The following is a 14,325-nucleotide window of genomic DNA, read 5'->3' as shown; positions in this document are numbered from 1 at the left end:
GGAGGTGAGGGGGGGACAGTAAGTCTGGAGGAGGTGAGGGGGGGACAGTAGTTCTGGAGGAGGTGAGGGGACAGGAAGTCTGGAGGAGGTGAGGGGGTACAGTAAGTCTGGAGGAGGTGAGGGGACAGGAAGTCTGGAGGAGGTGAGGGGGGGCAGTAAGCCTGGAGGAGGTGAGGGGTCTGGAGGAGGTGGGAGAAAGGCTTTCCTGCTCCACCTGCCTGCCCTTATCTCTGCATCAAGAGAAGCCAGCTGCTGGTCGTTAGCCAGAAGGAATCTTCTCATAGGAGCTCATTGCTCTTTAAGGAAATGGTAACAGTCAAAATAAGCAGGTGACGGTGCCTGCCATTGGGACGCACCCTGAGTGACTGAGAGGGTAAGCTGGCTGGTCCTCCGGGCCCCTGGGCCTGGGAGGAGGTTGGGCGCCCGGAACTGAGCCAGCAGGCGGAGGGCAGGCTCGGGTTCCGGAGGCGCCTGCTTGCCATGACACGTCGTCCCAAGTTCAGTGCCTTTGTAAACCCTTCCCTTCGGCTTCACAGGCCTGTAAAAGGGCCGCACACCCTGCCTGCCCGTGCCCCTCCCTGCCTCCGGGTGGAAATCCTCTTCTTGCAGGAAGTGCAAAGTTCAAAGCTTTCTCGTCGAAGAAAGTGTGTCTGATCCAGTATAACACGATTATGTGACAATTAGGCATAAAAGAAAAAACAGGAGAGAAGGCCGGCAGCCCCGCCTCCCCAGGTACCGGACTCCTGGCTCCCTGCAGGTTCAGTGGCAGCCCAGTGGCTTCGGGCTCTGGGGATGGAATGTTCCCACCAAAGGCTCCAGCTCAAGGCAGAGGACAAAGCGGGAAGCCAGGGTCCCCAGACCCCTGGGCAGGCCCCATGCCTGGGACACTGTGACTGCCAGGCCTGCTTCCTTGCCATAAAACAAGCCCGCTTCGCCCCACGTTAAAGGGGCTGAAAGGGGCCATAAATCTTTCTGGGCGCGGCAGATCCTCCGAGAACCGCCTGATGTCTTTTACATCTGCTTCGGGGTCTCACCTCCTCCTGCTCAGCTGCCTTTTCTCCAGCGATAACTCAGCCGCCCCTTTCAGCCGCCAGTGGCAGGGATAGGGTGTCCCCCTCAGAGCCCAGGGATGCGGGGTGAGCATCCGGGCAGCAGGCAGGCCCCGGGAGGCCCACTGACAATGTAAGTCTATACCCAGGGGCCCGTGGAGGGCGGCACACACAGCCCTGAGCCCGGTGGCGGGTGGGAGAGCGCTGGCTGAGGTTGGTCACACGGAGATTGAATTTCAGCTGAATTAGATCAGAGCTGTGGGAAACGGCACCTCCTTCAATCACACACACACACACACACACACACACACACACACACACACACACACACACAGCCCGGCTGCAGGAGGATGTGGGAGGGAGAGGAGGCAGCTGCGGAGAAATCCCGGCCGTTCAGGCAGCTAACAACAAACTTAATTACTGCGCACGGCCTCTCCGGGCTTTAGACTGCGAGGCTCCGCGGTGTCGGGGGAGCTGGGGCGGTCCGTGAAGCACGCCTGCTTGGGAGGGAGTCTGAGTGCCTTTAACGGAGGCCAAGGGCGATTATGGAAGTATGGGAAAGGCTCAGCCTCCTAGACCCACAGCTGCAGAGCTGAACTCCAGCAGGGATTTGGGCGGCTTTAACTGGTACCTTTCGGGTTTGATGTTTTATAGCGTTTCATTAACATGCAACGTGAGCCCTCGCTGCCAGGACTTGGCTGCAGGCACTGCCCTAATCTCCCTTCTCTGCTTCCTAACCTGACGCCACTCCAGTGGCCCAGATGCCAGCCTTCCAGGGGCGGCGGGGAGGGTGGAACACGGGGAGGGCTTTAGGGTGGAAAGGGAACCCTCGCAGTCCCATGGAGAGGGCGAGGAGTCAGGGGCTCTGCAGCCTTCCAGGAGGGAGAGGGGCGCATTGCTGGGGCTGCAGCAGCCTCTCTCCAGGGCAGCCTGGGCCAAGCATTCTGTACTCACCAGGCTGCGAACCTCGGAGCCTTCCTTCCGATGACCCTTTTCCTTTCCCTGTCACTCAACAAGAGGCTGGAGCAAACACTCCCAGGGCAGCTTCCCCTGAACCGGCAGCAAGCAGCCCCAGGCTGCCAGGCCCCTCAATCTGCAGGTTTGCATTTGAGCTCAAGCCCAGGGCTGTGCGTGAGAAAATGACCGCAGGAGAGGACTCCCCGAGGTCCTGAAGGCCCCAGAGGTCCCGGAGGTCCGTGAAGATGCGTGTTTATTATCGCGCAGGGGAGTCTGCAGCGTCCGGGCCGAGGAACTGGCCAGGACTCCCAGCAGGACGGATGGTCACCCCTGCGTTAGAGACAGAGGCCCCAGCTTGGAGGCAGGCGGTGGGCGGCCCCACTTGGGCTTGAATTCTTAGGTGCTCGCCCCTTTGCTGGGCCTGGTGATTCACAGGAAGAGAAAATGGGAATCCTGACCAGAACATGGGTGCCATTAGGGCTCCCTGAGGTCAGGTGCATGGGAGATGGCAGGGAGCCTGTGAGTCCCTGAACTTGTAGTAAACATTCCTATGTAAACGAGCTATGTGTCCTCCCAACCCCCGACTGCGTGCTCTTATGGATTCAACTGACTTTTAAGAGCCCATGACTCCCCCAGACTGAAGAACTACTCTTGTATATTAAAGACTAGAGGCCTGGTGCACAGATGGGGTCCAATGGGGGGGGGCAAACGGGGGCGGGGCCGGTTGGGGGGGGCTTGGGTGGTTGGCTGGCCAGCCCTGTCCCCAATCCCTCCAAGTGCCCCGCAGGAGACAATTTGCATATTAGCCTTTTATTATATAGGATTTTCCAAAGGTCACCTTGGGGTCATTGGCTTCCCTACGGGGCCACTGCTCTGTCCACGCACCTCCATGGGAACAACAGCAGAGGGATGGCACCCGAGAGCAGGCAGGCACCCCACCCCCACCCGCAGAGGGGCTGACACCCTGGTCCCAGAGCAGCAGCCCCCAGGCCGTGTTCTGGGAGGATGTGTTAACGAAGAGAGAAAACTTAAGTGAGAACCTTAAGGAGCAGCCAGCCCATTCACACTTGCTGAGCCTCCTGGTGGGAATTGGGGTGAGTGTGGAGCACAGAGGCGAGTCGCAGGCCTGCCGGTGCACAGTCCCTCCTGCTGGGGCGGGAAGGGTTCCTGGGACGAGGTCCTGGAAAATGGCAGGGGGCCAGGATCCCACAGCCTCCATTCCAGAGGTGATGTTCTGAGTAATTATCCTACAGGTACACTTTTTCTTAAAATAATCCAGTTTTTATAAAGAAGCTGATCTCCCAGCACAGATCAATTGGAGATGGTGCATTAAGTCGTAGCTACTGCTGACACCAGGTTCATAGGACCAGAGCGCTACACACTTTACCTCAAATGATGTTACCACGTGGTGAGACGGGCCCTACTTCTCCCACTTTCCAGGTGAGGAACTTAAGGCTTAGAAAGCTCCCGCTGCCGCCATTGCCATTGCCGCTCCACGGAGGGCGGAGAGCACCAGCTCACCCAGGAACACGCGCCGGTGCTCTCTGACAGACAGCTCCTCTGCGCAGCAGGATCTGACGCTTTGCCAAAAATGTCAAGGCCTCAAATGCACCTTAAACACGACTTGATTTCCAAAGCCAGGAGGAAAGGAAATGCATGTTGACTGAGTGCCTTCGACAGCCCAGACGCTGTGCTGGAGGACACAGGGATCTCATTTTGTTAAAAGTTAAATTAGATTAAGATTCGATTCTTATGGGATATTTTAAAAATGCATTTATCAGGCCCGGCCTGTGTGGCTCCGTGGTTGAGCATCGACCCAGGAACCCGGAGGTCACCAGTTCGATTCCTGGCCAGGGCACATGCCCAATGTGGGGCGTGCAGGAGGCAGCCAATTGCAGGAGGCAGCCAATTGCAGGAGGCAGCCAATTGATGTTTCTCTCTCATCCATGTTAGTATCTCTCTATCTCTCTCCTCCCTTTCTTTCTCTCCAATCAATAAAAACATATTTTTAAAAATGCATTTATTAGTTAAATGTATTCAGTACACACATGCAAATTGTCTCCTACCCAGACTCACACACATCAGAACTTCCCAGGGCAGAGGGTGATTGTGCTCACTGTTCATCCCTTTGCTGGTGGCATATCCTCCCCAGGTCATGAAATAATTACTGGGTGAGGAGTAGGTCCCAGAGTGACTCTGTTCTGGGGACAGCTGGCCACCTTGGGCACCGGACAGCAAGCCACGGGTATAGCTCCTTAAGCGCCGAGGTGAGCTCATAGCAGACGGCTGAGAGAGGGACAGAGACATGGGGCTATGGAGGTCTCCACTGTGAACCTTGAAAAATGAGACTGTGTTATTCTAATGTTCTACTCATATGGGGAAAATAAGGTGCTCTTCCAGCATAAACTGCTATACCCATGAACACGACACCTGCCTTTTTCAGAGGTCTCGGTGAAGGAGCCCTTCTGTGATCTTTTCTCATTGTCTAGATCAGCGGTCGCCAACCTTTCGGACCTCATGGACCACCATGGTCCGCGGGCCACCGGTTGGCGACCGCTGGTTTAGATGATATCCAAACGCAATGACATCTCCGCTCGCCCAGTGAGCGTGTGTTGGAGAATGTCGATGTGCCTGGGGTCTTCGGTTTGGGGGAGTTCACTTTCCCTTGGGGGTTGGGAGTGCTGGTGGCAAACCAGAGGTGGGAAGAATGACCAACTCTGAGGACAGCAGTCCTGGGCTTGGGGTGCGGCTTAAGTGAAGCATCCATCTTATCTAATAACTGCTGTTTGAAATTTTAACCCTGCTATTTCTGGCTTCTGTAAATGCTTGCTGGCTTAAATAATAAGGAAAATAAGACTACTCCCATTTCAGAGAGGCCATTAAACCTTCTCCAGATGAAGTTATCAGGGCTGGCGTCAGGCCAAGCCTTTGGTTGAGTCTCAAAGCCCCAGCACATAGGGCCCTTTAAGAACTTGCAAAGGGAACTGGAAAAAACCCATATTTGGGAGACAAAGAAGGTGGAATGGTATAAATATGGGAAACTTCCTGTGTGAATTGGCCCAGAATTTGAGAGACATTTTCCTCTGGGCCCGCGCGTGATAATAATAAATGTAACTCCATCTCTCTGAGCGTTGCTTGGTTCTTCTCCGGTTTTTCTGTAACATAAGGAAGGCTGAGAGTTTCTGTGAGAAGCGTCCTGAAGCGGGACCGCGGGGGGAACTGGGCACGCCTGGACCTGGATATACGCTCCGGGCTGTGGATAGCCGCCCCTCGTGGGAAATGCAGGGCTTTGTGGGTGTCAGGACAGCGGGTGGTGCGGATGCTGTGTCAGGACTGTGTGCGCCTCTGGTGTGGTCAGAGTGCGTGGATGGCCAGGTCATATGAAGAGTTAGCTGCCCCCGTGGTTGGTCCAATCTCTGCTTGCCCTGTGTCTTTATGTAGAATCTGGATGAGGCGATAATCATGAGCCCAGAGCTCCTCAAGCTTTCCTCGCTCCTGCTCCACATGTTACACGGAAGTATCCCAATGAGGTGCTCCTTCTCCCTCCCTCCCCCTCCTCCCTCCCTCCCACTTGTCCATTCACTCACTAATTCATTTGTTCATATAACCAACATTGATGGAACCCCTCCTGTGGCCTATAGCAGCCCTTTTGCTGGGATGGGACACACACAAGCACGTGGGGTTCAGTGTTAGAGTCCGACTTGTGCACAACTGCCCTGAGCAGAGCGGAGGGCCCGGCCACTGGCCGTCAGGGGTAAGGACCTTTCCCGGAGGAAGTGAGCTTGAGCCGAGCCTTGAAGGGTACAAGCAACCTTTGCTGGGAACAGAAGACAGGAGAGGCCATCAGCTGATGGGGAGCCATGTGCAAGGGGAGGGGCTGGGGATGGCAGCCAAGGGCAGCCGTGCAGATGTTGGGAATGGAAGTAATCCTGCCTGGGCCCCTGGCCGTGTGCGGAGCCACGAGGGGAGCGGACCAGGTAGAATCACAGCTGCTAACATTTCTTGATCACCTGCTGTTTTCCAGGCCCTGTCCTAGGGGCTTTGTCTGTTTTGACTTAGTCATTACGCGGCCCTACGAGGTGGGCATTAATGCGACCCCCCTCTGCAGGTTCTCAGGGAGATGGAGTGTCTCGCCCCAGAGGACACAGCTAGAGAGCGGGGAGCTGGGCTTCACCCGGCGGCCGGGCTCCAGAGCCTGCACTTCCACTGCTGGGCCAGGCTGCGGCTCTGGCGGCCTCAGGTTCGCCTTGACAGGTGACGAAGTGACTCTGTCCTAGTCCCAGCCCAGTCGCAGTGGCAGTCACCAGGAGTGTGAGATGGCTTTCTGACTAGTATGTGAGGCTCTCCTTCCTTAGGCCAAGGGGAGGGGAGCTGTGTTGTATCAGAGAGACAGCACTGAGAGTAGGGATGTATCTCTTTATTCACCCATGGACGTCCAGTGCCCGGCACAGAGCCTGGTGCACAGCGAGGACTCATTAAGTACCTGTGGGATAGACAGTAAGTGCATTCATGGTGTTAACTGTTCCTCTTTTGAGAAAGTGAGTTCGGACTTCCTCAGGGTTATGCTTAATTTCTCATGTGAGGGGTAAATGAACTTAAAACCAGTGCATACCACTAAGACCTTGCTTGTCGTATATATCTATATCTACATGGATATCTGAAATATTCAATACCCAAGTCAAACTGTAGACAGATTACCTTCTTCCAGAATTATGAATTGATGAATTGGAGGGGGTGCCCACTGTACCACTTGTATTTACTTTATCGAATGAGTGCATTCTCCAATTCACAAATTGTCTGAACTTCCCGTGGCTTTTGCAAGGTCTTATGTGTCTATGATATTCATAAGATCTATGCTATTTCTTTTGAGGATGATCAAAAGTTGACTGTTAGTCTTTGGAGCTCCTAAGAATAGGGTCGGTAATAGAACGCCGGACCAGTGAGGTTTAGGGATAGAATTTGCCCGGTGTCATTATTGCATCGACTACTTCCTGTATATTCTAGCGTCACAGATAAAGCCGGTCTTCCATCGCCAGGAGAGAAGGGCGCGGTGGAATCAGAGAAGGGTGCCTTCTGTTTGGCCAGCAAGGCGAGGCCTGATGCAGTCTGTCCGTCAACACTGATAAGCTGTGACACCAGGAGGCTCGGAGGATCCCCAGCTGTTCCAGCTGCACGGGGTGCGAGCTCCGTATCCACCAGGGAGGCAGGGGGCGCCGGGCACCCGTTACTGCTCACGTGCAGTCCGTGCATTATTGGGGCAGCCATGTATTTTGAATCTTCATTTTCTGGTCTCTTAAAGAGTGTGTGTTCATGTCACAGCTCCCCTATGAAAGCCTTCCTCCAAAAGAGGCGAATTTGAAGGAAACCAGTGAAAACTAGAGCACGACCATTGTTTTGTAAGAAAGAAACACTTTTTCTTTGATTTCTTTAGTGTATCTGTGGTTTTAATAGCATTCGATGTATTTCATTCAGTTGCAAAGACTGCGAGGATATCTGTGCCTCATGGTTCACAAACCTGAACAAGTTCGTTCTAAGATTTCCATTCGCTCCTTCGGGACCCTCTCGGGGAGAGGGGAGGCAGTGTGGCCCCGTTTTCCCACTCGAGGCGCCGAGTTCAGGGAAGACGAGGCTAAGGGATTGGTCAGGGGGACCACGTCACAGACAAGCAGTCAGAGCTCGAACCCAGGTCAGGCTCTGAAGGCCTCCGCCCTCCGTTCTGTGGGTAAGTCGAGGAAGGCAGGGAATGTGAGACTGAGCGCCCCCCACGGCGAGGCGAGTCCACGTACACTGTTCACTCACAGCCTGCAGGGGAGGGAACTGTTATAGAAGATGAAGAACTTAAGGTTCAAAGAGGACTGAGCGCTTACATCCCAGAAAATGGCTGAGCCCCTTTGGGGAGAGGCGCACCCCTCGGGGAAGAAAGGTGCTGTCTGCCAGGCGACTGACATTGAAGAGGGCAAAGCCAGCGGGCAGCTTGCAGAGGCCTCGCCCCTAAGAGGAGAGTCCAGCGGCGCCTCTGCTCTTCTGAGGAATATCTCATTCTCCTTCCAGCTGGTCTCCACCGGGTACCCCTGCTCCACCACCTGCCAGCAGGCTCAGGACGTGCAACCTCCCCACCCCACCCCACCCCCGCCCCCCACTCCACCCTGCCTTCACAGGTCGATTTGGGTGGAGCAAGTGTCCATTAAGAGGAACGGTGGCTTTTCTACCTGCAGAATTCCAGATCTTCCCGAGGCCAGTCTCTCCAGGGAAATGAGCTCTGACCTCGGAAGTCTACAGGAAAGCGAATAAGAGGGAAGATCGAGGCTGGGCGGCGGAAGCAGCTATCTGCCGGGCCATCTAGAAGCTCATCTTTGTGTCATTGGAGTCACTCCCTCCGACAGGATGCAGCCCGGCTATCGCAGAATCTCCTCGGGTTTCATCCCATTCTGCGCAGACACCCCCGGAGAAAGGGATGCATTTCCCCAAGAGGCCTTCCAGAGGCAGCTTACCCCAGCTGTTGTCATCTGTCTTAAACACCTACCTGTCACCTCCTGTGCAGCTTACATGTCGATAAGGGAGGTGACAGAGAACTTTAGAAACCTGGGCCCAGGCAAACTGTGCGCTGTGCTGCCGGTGGGAATTGCAGAGGGAAACAGGCCGGGAAGCGCCGTGTGCCAGAACTCCGGCCTCGGGCATGAAGCCGGCCTGCTCCAGCTGCCCCCAACCCCGACGGCAGACGCTTCTCCGGTCACAGAAACAGGAGGCTGCTTGGCCTCTGCCCCAGCGTTTGCTTGCCAGAGCTGGTGGCCGCACAGCAGCCCCACAGGCCGGACCCGAGGACCAGCTGGAAGGCCGGGCGCCCGGGCTGTCTTTCCTGGCACTGCCAGTGCTCAGGGCCTGGTGCCACCCCAGCACGTGCAGGCCTGGCGCTCCCCTCCCCTGCACCCCCCCCCCCCAGCTCAGGATGGATGGCAAATGCCCCAGGGCTTTCTCTCACACCTGGGGCTACTGAGACCAGTCTGGAGGACTTTCGGGGTGCGGAGGGGGAGCGGGTGGGGTGGCCCCAGAGCCCTGCCAGGTCCCGGGCAGCGGCTCCAGCCCATGGGTGGGAGCGGGTGGGACGATGCTCCTTGGTCAGAGAGGAAGTGAACAGGCTGAGCGGGCCCTGCGGGCGGCTGTCTGTTTGAAGTCCAGGCAGCGGCGGGCGCAGGAAGTGGTGCGTCAGGTTCCCATTAGCTCGGGCAGGACGGCTCACGGGCCATGGTAACAATTAAGACTCCTGCTCCTGGCCCTCACCCCGGGGTGAGCCCTTTCCTTCCTCCCCGAGTGACTGCACGTCGCCCTGGCTTCCTCTGGCTCGGTTTCCTGCGGGCTCCCGTTTCTCCACGGCTAATCTTCTGAGGCCCCTTATTAGACCACACAGACTGCCGCCAGCAGGCCCCGCGCAGGCCCGCAGGGCCCAGCAGAAGGACTGCGACTCGGAAAGGCGAGTTGCTTCCTCTGCAAACAGCCAGCTTACCAACAATCAGACTTACCAACACCGAGGGAAGATAAACGCACTGTGCACCCGGGCCCGCACCCGCACCCGCACCCAGACCCGCACCCAGACCCGCGGCAGGCGCGATCCTCCCTCCTGCGAACAGTCACCATGTCTTCAGAGACGAGGGAGGGATGGGCAAATGACTGAAACACGCAGCGGGAAATTGAAAAGATACAGTTAGGATTTCCCGAGGAAGAGGGATGCTTCTGTATAGAGACGAGGCCGGGTCACAGAAAGTGCGTTTGAGCTGAGCCGGGAAAGAGAGGTAGAAGGTGGACGCGTGCGGGAGGGGGCAGGCCCTGGGCCTCCCGGGTGCTGAGGAGGCCAGTCAGGGCAGAAGGCGGCTCCTGCCTGCAGGGGCCTCCGCAGGGGCAGCGATGCGCACAGGTGAGAGCGATTTGCAGGACCCTGACAGCTGGGCTGCAGCAGGCCCTCCACCCTGGCTGTGAGAGGACAGAGAGAGAGGGAAAAGGGGGAGGAAGGGAGGAAAGAAAGGAAAGGAAAAAAGGAAGGAAAGAAGGAAGACAGAAAACACCACACCTGGCCAGGGGCCCGGGGCCGCCCCCCTCCTCCTCCCAGCCCGTCCTGACCCTTCTTCAAGGGCACTCAGGCTGTGCTCACCCCCCTCCCCCGCCCACCTGCACATGCACTTTATCTTGTGCTTCTGCGCTCCTTCCGGAACTCTCTTTGCCAGCCACCTTCTTTCCTATCGTCACTGTTTCTTCCCTCCTCCCTTTTACTCACGGCTACTGATCTTCCCTGTCCTCAAAAATAAACACACCCTGTCCTCCTCTGGCACTGCCTGGCTGTCTCCATCCCGCCCACCGCCACGTCCTGCAGAGGGTCTCCGCTCAGGCTCCTACCCAGCCTCGCCCGCCGCACCGCCCGCTGTGCCCTCCGCAGCTGGTGTGCGCCCCATCTGCCACCTTCCTGGGCCTCAGCTCCCTCACGGGGAAATGGGACAGTAGCACTTGTGCTTGTGATTAAGCACAACAATGCGGTAACTAGGAGGATAATGCGATTGCAGGGCCTGGTAAGGACAGTGTCTGAGGAGGGCCCCTGGGTGCTGAGCCCTCTCCCTGGAACACTCTCGGCTCCATCCGATGCCAGGAAGTCCCTGGGAGGCATCCTCGGCCACTGCACCTCCTGTGTCTTCCTGAGATCCTTCCCGGCTGCCCACCCCACCCCGGGGCGGCGCTGGCTGCCTCGGCCTCGGTGCCTCGTCCTGCCCGCTCAGAGCTCGTCCGTGGCCCCCGCCCGCCCGCCCACCCTCCTCCGCGCCGGTCAGAGGCGTGTCAGTTCCTTCGCACGGCTGCCAGGAGCCGAGCCTGCACTGGACTCCCTGTACTCGTCCTCCCGGCCGCCGTGACAAAGGGCCGCAGACGGGCGGGCTGGCGCAGCACCGGACTTTCTCACGGTTCGGAGGCTGGAAGTCGAGCTCCAGGCGCTAGAGGCTCAGTTTCTCTGAGGCCTCGCTCCTCGGCTCTCTGACGGCCGCCTTCTCGCCGTGTCCTCACGTGGTCTGGCGCCCCCTCCCCCCCCCCCCCCCCCCCCCCCCCCGTACCTGTCTTGCTAACCTCCTCCTACAGGGACGGCCGGCACGTTAGATCAGGGCCCACGCGTGTGACTCATTTTAAGTGAATCACCGCTTCACTTAAGGCCCCGCCTTCACGGACAGTCCGTGCTGAGCTCCTGGGGTTAGGACCCCAGCAGAGGAACGTTGAGGGGCCACGTTCAGCCGTGACACTGGCCTTGGCCACTCCCCAGGACCTGACCTGTTCCTGTCCCATGTGTCCTTCGTTCACTCAGCCACGTGGGGAGACGCCAGGAAGGGGAGACACCAGGAAGGGGAGACACCAAGAAGGGGAGACAGGCCGATGCCCACGGAAGCGCCTTTAAAGCACCTTTCTGACAGCCTCTGTGGGAAACCGGGTGGGGGGGGGGGCTAAGCCAGGAAGGCTAGTCATCACCTCGACGTTCTGCTTTCAGTGGCACGTCCAACCCACAGGGTTAGTCCCTGGAGTTGGGTTTCATTCTCTGTGCACATGATACTCCTGGGAAGACGGCATAATAGTCCACAGGAAGCGAGAGGCATTGCTTCTGGTACTCATGCCCGGGGAGCCACAGGCCCGGCGCGCAGTGGGTCTGCGTGAGCTGGGGTTGTTGTCATCTCACCGGCGCTAAGCTCTGTGAGGGCAGGGACACTTCCGGCTCGCTCCTGCTGTGCTCCGGCCTCGGCCTCGGTGGTGCTGAGCGGAAACTAGAGGCTCAGTAGTTTTGTTGGACGAGTGAAGATACTTAACCTCCGGGCTGCCCTCCCTCATCTCCGGAGGCACGGACATTCCCTGAGCGCTGGCCCTGCGGGAGGCCGTGTGCTGTGTTCTGCACGCGTTGTTCTAGTTTCATTAACTTGAAGTAAGCGCCAGTTTTGACTCGTTAAATCTAATCAATTAGTTTTCAGATGAATTTTGATGAATCCTTGTTTCAGGTGAGGAGACGGGGGCGTGTGGGCTCGGTAAGTGGCCCAGGCCACACAGCTGCTGGCAGGCAGGGCGCCGTGTGCTGTATTCCTGCCTCCTGTCCATAGCGGGTGGGAACTCTCGGTCACAGCGTGTGCAGAGGCTGGAAGGGCCTCTGTAAAGGAGCTCAAGAAATAACAGACTCGCCCCTCCCTCCCGACTGCAGGCAAGAGCAGCGGCTTTCTTCTGACTAAAACTCTCCCTGACCCTCCATTGGCCCAACCCCAGGCAGCCACTGTCCCAATTTTTCTGCTCCTCAAGAGAGGCCCTGCTTCTTCTGCTCATCACTCATTTTGTCTTGAACCCACTCAAACCCAGCTTCTTCCCTCCTCTTTCTGAAACTGCTCTTAGCAAGATAACCAAGCACGTAATGAGCGAGAAACCCAGCAACCTCGTCTCCGTCTCGTTTTCCCGACCTCTTGGCATCATTCAACAGAGCTGCTGACTCTCCTCCTTAAACACCTTTTCTCAGAGCATCCTGGTTTTTGTCTCGCTCCCCGGACGCTCCTTCTTCGTCCCCTGCGGCCGCTTCCCGCCTGCATCTCCCTGTCAGTGTCCAAGGGTCTCAGCCAGGAAATTAGGTCCGGAGCCCGACGTTGATGCCATCTGCACGTGACGCGTCCAGATTTCTGTCCCACCCTGGCTTCTCCCTGGAGTTTCGGATTCAAGTGCCCAGCCTCCCATATGGCACGGCCACTGGCATCTCTAACCTAAAACACGCTCGTCAGTTCTGCACGTCCTCCCCTTGCCCCCCACCCAGACCTTCACAGGCTCCCCTCCTGCGCACTGGCTCTCTCAGACGTTCAGGATAAAAAAATCTAAGTCATCTTCCTCCCTTCCCTCCCCCTATCTTCCATTCAGTCCTTCAACAAGTCCTGCTGAGGCTTTGCCTCCGGAATCTCCCTCAAATCCAGCTATGCCAACTCTCCCCTTGGAGTCAGGAAGGCATCCAGAGTGTGGGCCCAGCTTCTGAGGGTGTCCACGCCCAGGCTCTGCCCGCTCCAGGACCTCCAGGGTGGCGCACACCCCCTGCCCGCGCTGCTTCCGGCACACCGGGCTCTACGCTGTTCTTAACACAGACCATGCATTTCTGCGTCAGGGCCTTTGCACTCTCAGTTCCTGCACCTGGGATTCTGCCTCCCAGATCTTCACACGGCGGCCCCTTCTGAAAACTAAGGTCGCAGCTAAAATGTCATCTCAGAGAAGATTTCTGCACAGACGTTGGTTAAAGTAGCTTCCCACCAACAACTCCAAGTCCTCTGCGAGTTAGGGAAGCGAGCAGCTGAGAACAGGAAGGAACAGGCCTGCATGGACAGGTCTTCGTTTGTCTCGCCTATCAGCCACCCGGGCCTGTGTCGGTGACGTCCCCGAGGACTCTGGCTCTTGCTCACTTTCTCCTCAGCCGCCCTTAACATCTTGACTTTCTTCCTTGTGATTATCACGTCAAGGTCACGAGACAGATGCTGCACCTCTGGGCATTCCGTCTGCATCCCAGAGGGGGAGACGGAAAGGTCAGAGGGTCACAGTCTTTCATTTGGCTTCAAGGGGAACCGTCCTCAGGGTATTCAGCCTGGACGCGGGGTGTATGTCACCCTCTACCCCGAGTAGGAATGGATGTTGGGCACATAAGCATTTTATTTCCTCGGCCTTTACACTCGAGAATGCCAGGGAGAAGGGGACTGGGGTGACCTGGGGCAGCTAATCCCAGTCATTTTATGTTACAGTGTCCTGTTTATTATGGTCAATTTCCCAAGAACAGTGACCGATCCCCTTGGTTTATGACTGACTAGGAGAGCCCCTAGTGCACTGCCAATAACTAGGTGTTGATTGTTGAGCAAACAAACAAACAAAAATAAATACATTTGCCTCCATATACAAAGGGTTTCAGGACACAGGGGGCACTCACAAAGCACTCGGCCAGCAGCTGGTGAGCGTCCTTGCCGATCCTGACACGGCGAGGAGCTGCCCTTTGGGTGTGAGGAATGGCGGTGGCTGCTCGCTGCGGGCGTGCCCAGAGGACCCGCGGTGTCTTCTGTGAGGTCCACGCTCTCCCCGTTGCTTTGTGATTGTTCAACGGACAGAGCTCCCTCGGGCTAGAGAGAAGCTGAGTGTCTCCCACAGTGTTCCGCAGCAGCCACGCTGTCTGGGTGCATGTCTAGTTCTCTGAGCTTTCTGGACACACACCAGCTCTAGAGTATTATGTAAATATGAATTATATGAAATCTGAACATTATGTACAATATACACAGGCTTGGTCAGGCTCCTGGTCAATTTCAAT

The sequence above is a fragment of the Myotis myotis genome, unplaced genomic scaffold (genome assembly GCF_014108235.1).
Source record: "Myotis myotis isolate mMyoMyo1 unplaced genomic scaffold, mMyoMyo1.p scaffold_m19_p_16, whole genome shotgun sequence".
Lineage (NCBI taxonomy): Eukaryota > Metazoa > Chordata > Mammalia > Chiroptera > Vespertilionidae > Myotis > Myotis myotis.
Note: the sequence above shows the minus strand (reverse complement) of the source record.